Source organism: Schistocerca piceifrons, chromosome 4, assembly GCF_021461385.2.
Source record: "Schistocerca piceifrons isolate TAMUIC-IGC-003096 chromosome 4, iqSchPice1.1, whole genome shotgun sequence".
NCBI lineage: Eukaryota > Metazoa > Arthropoda > Insecta > Orthoptera > Acrididae > Schistocerca > Schistocerca piceifrons.
The window spans coordinates 168,864,115-168,873,060 of record NC_060141.1 but is presented as its reverse complement, the minus strand read 5'-3'; positions in this window follow the sequence as shown (position 1 = coordinate 168,873,060).

Here is an 8,946-nt window from a genome sequence, read left to right as displayed (position 1 = left end):
AGAGTGATGTATCGACGAGACAATTCCCTCCAAGGCTTCTCAGGGCTGCATCATCTTAATTATTATTTAAACAGGCGGTACAATTAATTTGTATTCTCTGCCATGAAATACAGAGTTCACGATGTGATTCTTTAAATTCAAAGTGGGAAAAGCACACAGATGAGTTTTAAGTGGGTTTGGGCAAATTAATTATTGTAATAAATACCCGCTTTCTTCAAAGCACCGGTCACGTAAAATATCACTTATACAAAGGATTTAACCTGAGTTAGCAAAGCATTAAAAAATTCCTGGTGTGCTCTGGAAGTGACTGGTCACTGGTACAGGTGTTAAAAAAGAGCAGGAGCCAATACGCTTCCTTGTGGTAACGTATTTTTCAGACATCGCCGTAGGCTGCCTTGCCCCTGAAAATCCAGATAAAACGTTCTGTTTTCGAGTAACTCTTCACGAGGTCCTCGATAAGTGCGTCGATTCTTTTTTTTTTCGACAGTATCATAACCAGGTGCTGCCTCCATCACTTCTTGCACGAGACCCAGCAACATATTTTCCAAGATTTTTACGTAAGTGACTACAGCGATACTGGTCTACAGGTTTTAACAAGAGTTCGTGGTATATCTGGCAGCAGAATCGATATTATACGCAATTTCGTGAAGATTTTCGTTGAATGACATGCTTTGGCACAGTTATTGTAGAGATCTGGATCCACTATCCCACGTTCTTGCCGAAATGTTTTCTCTATTCAGTTCTATTGTCACGGTGAACACAACACACGCTATCTGTACGAACTACAGTAACCCAATACTGACTGACGTGCTGTCGCAGGGACGGCCACCTGCTGCTGTGGCCCACTACAGCGGCGGGAATGGGGTGCAGCGAGCAGAAACCAGGGAACACCGGCACAGGCTGGCAATTTGGCGGCGCGAGGAAGGCTTCTGGCCGAAACAAATGACGCGCGAGCCAATCGCTGCGCCACGCCGCGCTATCTGAAATTAGTACAGACGCTCTCTCGGTGCTCCCCTTACTTCCGAACTGTTTCCCTGTATTTGTTTCGCTCTTTTTTTTCGAATTTTTTTTGCAGACAAAGGAAAAAAATATACATTTTTGGCCGGTTTTAAGCGTTTCAGTGGAGCGTAAGCCCCGACGGCCGGCAAAGGGAAGCGGACGGTGAACAGCGGGAGAAACGGGAACGGGAACGGTCGCGGACGAGCGCGCGACATCAAAGCAGGAAGCCGGGGTTCGAAGCCGCGGCCGCTGAGTCGTGAAATCGCGCCGGCCACATCTTTGGCCAGCTCCGGCGGCAGGCCACGCCGGCGAAAATAACACGTAATATACAAGTGCGCGGCGAAATGGCGCGCACCCCGAACAATTGGCGACCATTAATTTGCATTGTTCACCGCGCCGGTATATCACGAATTGCACATTGTGTTCAAATGAGATACGCCTACTAGTTTCATTTGCACAGAAAAGCAGCAGCATGCAGCAGCGACGGCGGCGGCGGCAGCCTGTGAGAATATATATGTCGGCGTGTGCGCGGGTTCGTCTGTGGCGCGTGCGTGTTTGCGTGGCGAGATGTATGTCGTGCGCTGTCGGCTGCAGGCGGCGCCCGCTCGCACTCGATGGCCGGCTAACTGGCGAGGCGTGCGGAAAGAGGTCGCGGGGGTGCGGGTGGGGTGAGGGAGAGACCGGGAGAGCGATAGAGGACGCGGAGAATATCCAGACTGCGCCGTGCGGGCAGGGGCACACGCACACCACTCGAGTCCGTTCGCCTCGCGTCGGCTCGGCCGCCGCGATGAGTGATCGTTTATTATTTATCGAAACTCCTCTGACCAGGGCAGCCGCCATCTGGCGTTTATATTTGTAGCGAACGAGAGCGGCGGGCACCAAGGACTGGCCGCGCGTATTATGGCGCGCTGTTTATGCAGGGCACTCCTTACACTGGCGGCTCGGCTCTCCGTGTTTACCCTGGACGGCTGCCGGCTGCGGCCGCTGTCAGTTATTCTACCGTCTGATGTTTGGCGCTCCCAACTTTCTGACAGCTCTCCCGTCGGCATTTAAATCTGCGAACACACGCCTCTTAGACAATTTTATTAACTCGATGCTCCTGCCCTGCTCCGGAAAGCATCCTACACGTTTCTTTCTGCCCGCAGTACCAGCCTACCAATACCGGCATTGTAATTAATATGCGTAAGACAACTAAAACTGTAAGTCGCAAACGGTACTAACCACAGAACCCTATGTTTGCATTTCTTCTTGTTCCAAACACGTATGGAGTGCGTGTAAAACGACTGCTTAAAGGCCTCTGCGCGCAAGGGATTGGAAAAACTGACCTGTTAAAACCGATACCGGTAGTTTAGTTCTGAATAACCAATATTTTTCGGTATTTGTTTGGCCTCGGTTGTAACTCGCGTTTTTTTATTTTGTTTGCTAATAACCGGGTAAAAAAACTAGCCATACCGCCAGTGCTAAGGCTTTTGGTTTTCCAACAAACCTTTGCTTTAAAATCAATAATTTTTATTCATAAAATTTCCACTGCCTTGAAATACTGCGTTATAACAAGAAATGGGGAAAGCAATCTATGTTATTTTAATAATAATGCCCACAAAAACGAGCAACAAACACATGGCACAGGAATTGGTACAGCGTTGCTGAGACAATACTGTACCTGTTACCACGTGGCGTGCTGTATTACATGGTGCTAGAGCACACGCGGCGTGCGAGGCTTGCGCCATCTGGTCTCCATGGCAGTTTCTCAATGTCGCTGTCGGACGTCAGTTGTATTGCACAATGTCACCAACCACTTGTCTGTCAGTATTTTACGAAGTGAAGTATCAATTAATTAAAATGCCAAATTTGCTCTAAAACATTAAAAACTGGAGGAGGCGTAACAAACTTGCGACATCATATTAAAACTTAACAAATTCACAACTTACGATAGAAATAGATAGTAGCTGATCTGCTGCCTGTGTCTAAAAAACATGAAAACATGAAAAATAGTTCTTCAACCCCAGTTTTCAATCTTTAGCAATGACTACTCGTAACGCCCAAATAGTGGTACGATCCTCTATTAGAACATGATTTTTGTGCAGTTTCAAAAAATTAAAATCAGTAGTAGAATACTGATGATTTTTTTTTGTAGTGTTTAACCACTTTTTTCGAGGAAAGCAGTGAACAGTGGGCGGGCTGAGTTTTCTTTTATTTTCCTATTTCATATTTTGATCCTATGTGTTTTGAAACTGAGAGAGTCACATTTTTACCACATTTGTTACATTTCTGCACTTATTACATGAAATAAAAGGAGCAAAAAAAAATATCGAAAATTTCTGTTATTTCAGAAACCGGTTAGTCTGAGATGTTTCAACAGTCAGGTTAAAGTGGCGTGGGAAAAAAAGAGATCACCGAAAATCGGTTGTTTCAGCCTTAACAGATATTACTACTGTGTAAGCTGTACTTGTTTTCGCGGACGCAACGGGAGCGATATATAAGTTAAATAACCTGTGATCACTCATGCGACTCTTCTTTCTGTATTTTCGCTATCCTCTGTTAGTTCCATTTGGTATCGCTTACACTTGAGCAATAATCGAAGAAGGTTCGCACAAACGATATTTAAACTGTCTACTTTGAATTTTGACTCCATTTTCAATTATACTTACACGAACTGAAATGTTTCTCACCAGATTCCGAAATTTGCAGTTACGAATCTAATATTATTGCGGCTGTCTGTTAATGTTTCAACCGCCTGTAAATATTTAGGTTGTTACAGATGAAAGCAATGGTTAACCTCACCGTTAAGGAAAAAATCGACTGTGCCTTTTTGTGTAAAAAATTTGGGCCTTCACCTACATTGAATTGCAAAAGCCATCGGAAAACATGGACTATGAAGATGTTCGGAATAGTATTAATGCGGCTACTCCGAATGCAGAACCAGTACTCTGCAACAAGGGTCACATCATTTGCTTATGTTATTCCTTGTGCGAAATGTCTGCGAGAACTAATATATCAAGCAATCCTTCACTAAAGAGATAAAGCTGTCCTCATACCATTGGTTTGTTGCAAGGCATTATCCTTTTGTGCATGAACCGCTTGCCTTTCTCCGACCTTTGAACTGATTTACCCAGCCAGTTATCCGGGTGACCTACAGCCAATTTATTTATTTATTTACTCTAGTTTTATGCAACAATGACGGTACAGCCGGCAGTAGTTGTAACTGTACAGAGTTAACATAACAGAAAATGACACAGTATATTGAGATCTAATTCCAGATAGGTTGGGTCCACATAATCACATGCAAATTCATTATTTAAAAAAAAAGTTTCCATCGAATAATAATTTGAGTTTTCATACACATATACAAGCTCTGTATATACAAAACATTATTCCAACCTGACTCTCTCCGTAAGGTTGGGGCCTAGTTCAGCCATACAGCTAAATGTGAACTCCGAAGCACGAGCCAATTTTCACATTAACCCGCATTGTCAGAGGCGAAAGAAGCTATTAAGTGGCAGATACGAATTCTAGCACCGACTGGGAATCGAACCCCAAACTTTTGGATCTACAGTCTACCGCCTACCCAAAGAGCAACACTCTCCTTCACTTACAAAATATTATTTATCAGTCTCGTGTCTTCTACTATCATTTGCACCATCTGGTTATAAGGCGAGACAGGTCAGCGGTTGGAGATTTTCGGTACGTCTTGCCGCCCCCTGAAGAAAATAGCAATGTGAAAGAGAACAGCAATGTGAGTACTGGTTTGTGGAGCGATTGCCGAGTAATTATTCTCGGAGAAGGCTGGAAGTACGACCCACTAACGACAAAGGGGCCGTCTGTTGGCAGTATGGGAACACGGAAAATGTGTTGCAGGAGATTGCCGCCTAGCAGCTGTCCGCCTACGTAACGGATACAGCAGGGAAAGTCCGCAATTTCTGTTGATTACTGCTTTGCAACACGCCGGATGTGGACGGAGAAAGGCACGCGGAATGTAAATGATTGCCGACACTCTCTGCAAAGAAATACTAGCAGCATGAAAACACATCTGCATGGCAACGGTGGAGGGATACCTCTATGGTAATTGTATTCTTTAACTTGTGTAAAAAACATTTTGATTGAATTTTTTCATTTTGAGAATACTGAAAGATGATCTGTTTTAACTGTAAAAAAAACATTCAGCAGCCAAGATCGCATAAAATGATTCTTTATTAAAGACAACCGCGTTCAACAGACTACGCTGTCATCTTCTGGTCTTAAAATCTTTTGTTGTAAATCATGTGAGCTTCAGCGTAAAATGAACTTGTTTTACAACAAAAGGTTTGAAGACCTGAAGATAACAACATTGTCTGTTGAAACCGGTTGTCTTAAATAAGGAAATACTACATGCGACCTTCGCTATTGAATAGTTTTTTTACACAATATTTTCTGATATGAACCATAACTGAAATACTAATTGCATGAAATTATTGTTAATGGAATATGACTACTATTGACGTATTTTGCTACTGTCAAGATTTTTATCTGCCTCTAGTTAAAACTGTTATGCTTTGTTAACTACCAACGTAGTTTCAGGAAAACAAATCTATTGTATTACATAATTTATTCATCCACAGACGTGTAATCAGCGCCTATACGCAAATTTTATAGCAAATAATGACTAGCATTCTTTTCCCTTCTCGGCCACTTAGAAAACGAGCTGTCCTTTTTTTAACTTTTTCGACGTCCTCCGTCAGTCCCATCTAATACGGATCTCATAGCGCGCAGCGACACTTTGGAAGGGGACGGAAAAGTGTAGTGTAGGCCGCGTCTTTAGCATATCTATTGGATCTTCTAAGTTTTCTACCAATAACACGCAGTCTTTGAATCGCCTTCCCCACAACGTTATCTATATGATGGTAGTTGTGATCCCTATATTTAGTTGAATTTACGGTGTTTAGATTTGTGTAATTTATCGTTTAACTGAAATTTGGCGAATTCTTATTAGTACTCCTGTGGATGACTTCATATTTATCATTATTTAGAGTAAACTGCCACTCTTCGCACCAAACTGATATCTTGTCTAAACCGTTTTGCAATTGGTTTTGATCATCCGATGACTTTATAAAACGGTATATAACAGGACCAACTGCAAACAATCCAAGAGGTCTTCTCATATTGTCTCTTAAAACATTTATGTGGATTAGGAACAGCATAGCGCCAGAACACTTCCTTGGGGAACGCCGGATATCGCTTCTGTTTCACTCCACGACTGGCCAGTCGGACTGACAGTACGATTCTAGACGCTACAGTCTGGAGCCGAGAGACCGCTACGGTCGCAGGTTCGAATCCTGCCTCGGGCATGGATGTGTGTGATGTCCTTAGGTTAGATAGGTTTAATTAGTTCTAAGTTCTATGCGACTGATGACCTCAGAAGTTAAGTCGCATAGTGCTCAGAGCCATTTTACTCCACGACTTTCCGTGAACTACTATGAACTGCGACCTTTCTGGCACGAGATCACGAATCCAGTCGCACAATTGAGACGATACTCCATAGGCAAGCAATTTGATTAAATGTCGCTTGTAAGGAAAGGTGTCGAAAACCTCCTGGAAATGTAGAAATACGAAATCAGTTTAAGATTCCCTGTCAATAACACTAATTATTTCGTGTGAATAAAGAGCTAGTTGTGTTTCACAAGAACGATATTTTTTGAATCAGTGCAACCTGTCAGTAGATTGTTACCTTCCAGCTTCCTCATAATGTTCCAACACTATATAAAATATTAAATAAAAAATTTTACTTGTAAAATAAACTTTTTAATGCATAGATCCGACAATGTCAGGTTTCAATAACAGTATTCTATGTTACAAAATCCTACAGTAAATCGACGTCAGTGATATTGGTCTGTAATTCATTGTATTACTCCTACTTCCTTGAGACTTTGCAACTTTCCAGTCTTTGGGTACGGATATTTCTACGAGCGATCGATTGTATATGATTGCTAAATAGAGAGCTATTGTATCAGCATACAACGAAAGAAACCTGACTGGTATCGAATCTGGACCGGAAGCCTTGCCTTTCTTCAGTGTTTTAAGCTGGTTAGCTACACCCTGGGCCAGAAGCCTTGCCTTTATCCGTTTTTTAAGCTGGTTAGCTGTACCGACGATATCTGCTTCTACGTTACCCATGTTGGCAGTTGTTCTTGATTCGTATTCTGGAGTATTTAATTCGTCTTCTATTGTGAAGGAATTTCAGAAAACTCTTTTTAGTAACTCTGCTTTTTTAGTGGCGCTTTCATCAATAACACAACAACTGTTATCGTGCAGTAAGGATATTTATTGTGTCTTGCCAGTGGTGTACTTCACGCACGACCAGAATCTCTGAGTTTTCTGTCACATTTTGCGATAAGAGTTTCGCTGTGGAAAATACTAAAAGCATCTCGTACTGAAGTTCGCGTCAAATTTAGAGCTTCTATAAAACTTCGCCAGTTTCTAGGTTTTTGCGTTCTTTGAAATTTGGTATGTTTTTTTCGTTCTTTCTACAACAGTGGTATGACCTGTTTGCGTATCACGGGGGTTCAGTACCACCTATTACAAATTTATTTCGTATATACCTCTTAATTGCTGTTGACATTTCTTTGAGTTTAAATCACATCTGGTCTACATACTCAGATTGCAAGGAGTGCAGATTACCTCTAGGGAAAGTGTCAACCGAATTTTTATCTGCTTTTTTAAATAGATATCACTAATCCCTGCATCCATTATGATGCTTCCTATTTGCTCCGGATTGTCGGATGCTTCGAGGTTAAGTACGTTTTTGCAACCATTTACACTTCGAGATGGTTCCCGAACTAGAGTTCACAATAATTTTGGAAGAAAGCATTCAGTACGTTCAGGACGATTTCGGACGGCATTTTACGCCTACCACTGACTCCAAACATGTATTTCCTCCAACGTATCAAGAATAGGTGGAAGTCACCACCAACTACTATAGTATACCTGTGGAAGCTATTTAAAATGAGACTAAAGTCTTCTTTGAACTTTTCAGCAACTGTGTCACTTGAGATGGAGTATCGGTAGAAACAACCAATTACTAATTTATTCCGGTTGTCAAGTATAACCTCTACCCACACTAACTCACGTGAACCATATCCTTCAATTTCAATACAAGGTAAATTATTTCCATATTAAAAAACTAGAAACCCGCCACGATTGCGTAAAAAAGCACCTAGTGCTACGTGCTTTTTACGCAATCGAGGCGGGTTTCTAGTTTTGCTGACGCGCTGCGAGGTTGAAGGTTCTTAAAGTATTTCTAACAGCTATAAACTCTAGACCATCAACTGTACTTAATCTATCCTTCAAAACACCATTAGGACCTTTTTAAAAATTTCAGCTGCACTTATATCCTGCTTTAGGTAGCTTTCAGTACCTGAGAGGTACACCCAGAAACAAAAATTTAAGGGCTGTGTAAGACTTTTTTTTTCAGGGTTGGCACTCCTGACGTGTAGAGGAGTTCGTAATGCTCGAATGAAGCTACCGAGCGCCTTAGTCAGGAAACGTCACAGTAGCGAGACACTTCATGCCGTGCGCCCTCCGTTTGCTCCATCATCAGCAGGTGTGAGATTCGTTCAGTCATTAGATTCCTCCTCGGCGGCCGGTCTCCATCGCCAGCTTACGGAAACCTACGGATCCGAGGTAACGAATCGTCAGAATATTAACAAGTGGATTAGGTTGCTTAAGCACGACCGTGCCGACAACCACGTCGACAGAGAAGTGGGAGACTGTCTGTGGTTTCAGAAGAGCTTAGACTAGGCAGTATATTGAAGAAAAAGTTAGCGGTTATCGTAGTGTGACTCTTGACTCCCTAAAAGAAAGTTTTCCACACGTTTGAAGAAGTCTGCTGAGTGAAATCGTGTCAGAAAGACTTGGCTTTAAGGAGCTGTGTGCACGATGGGTGCCAAAAATGTTGACATCGAAACACCGTGAAAA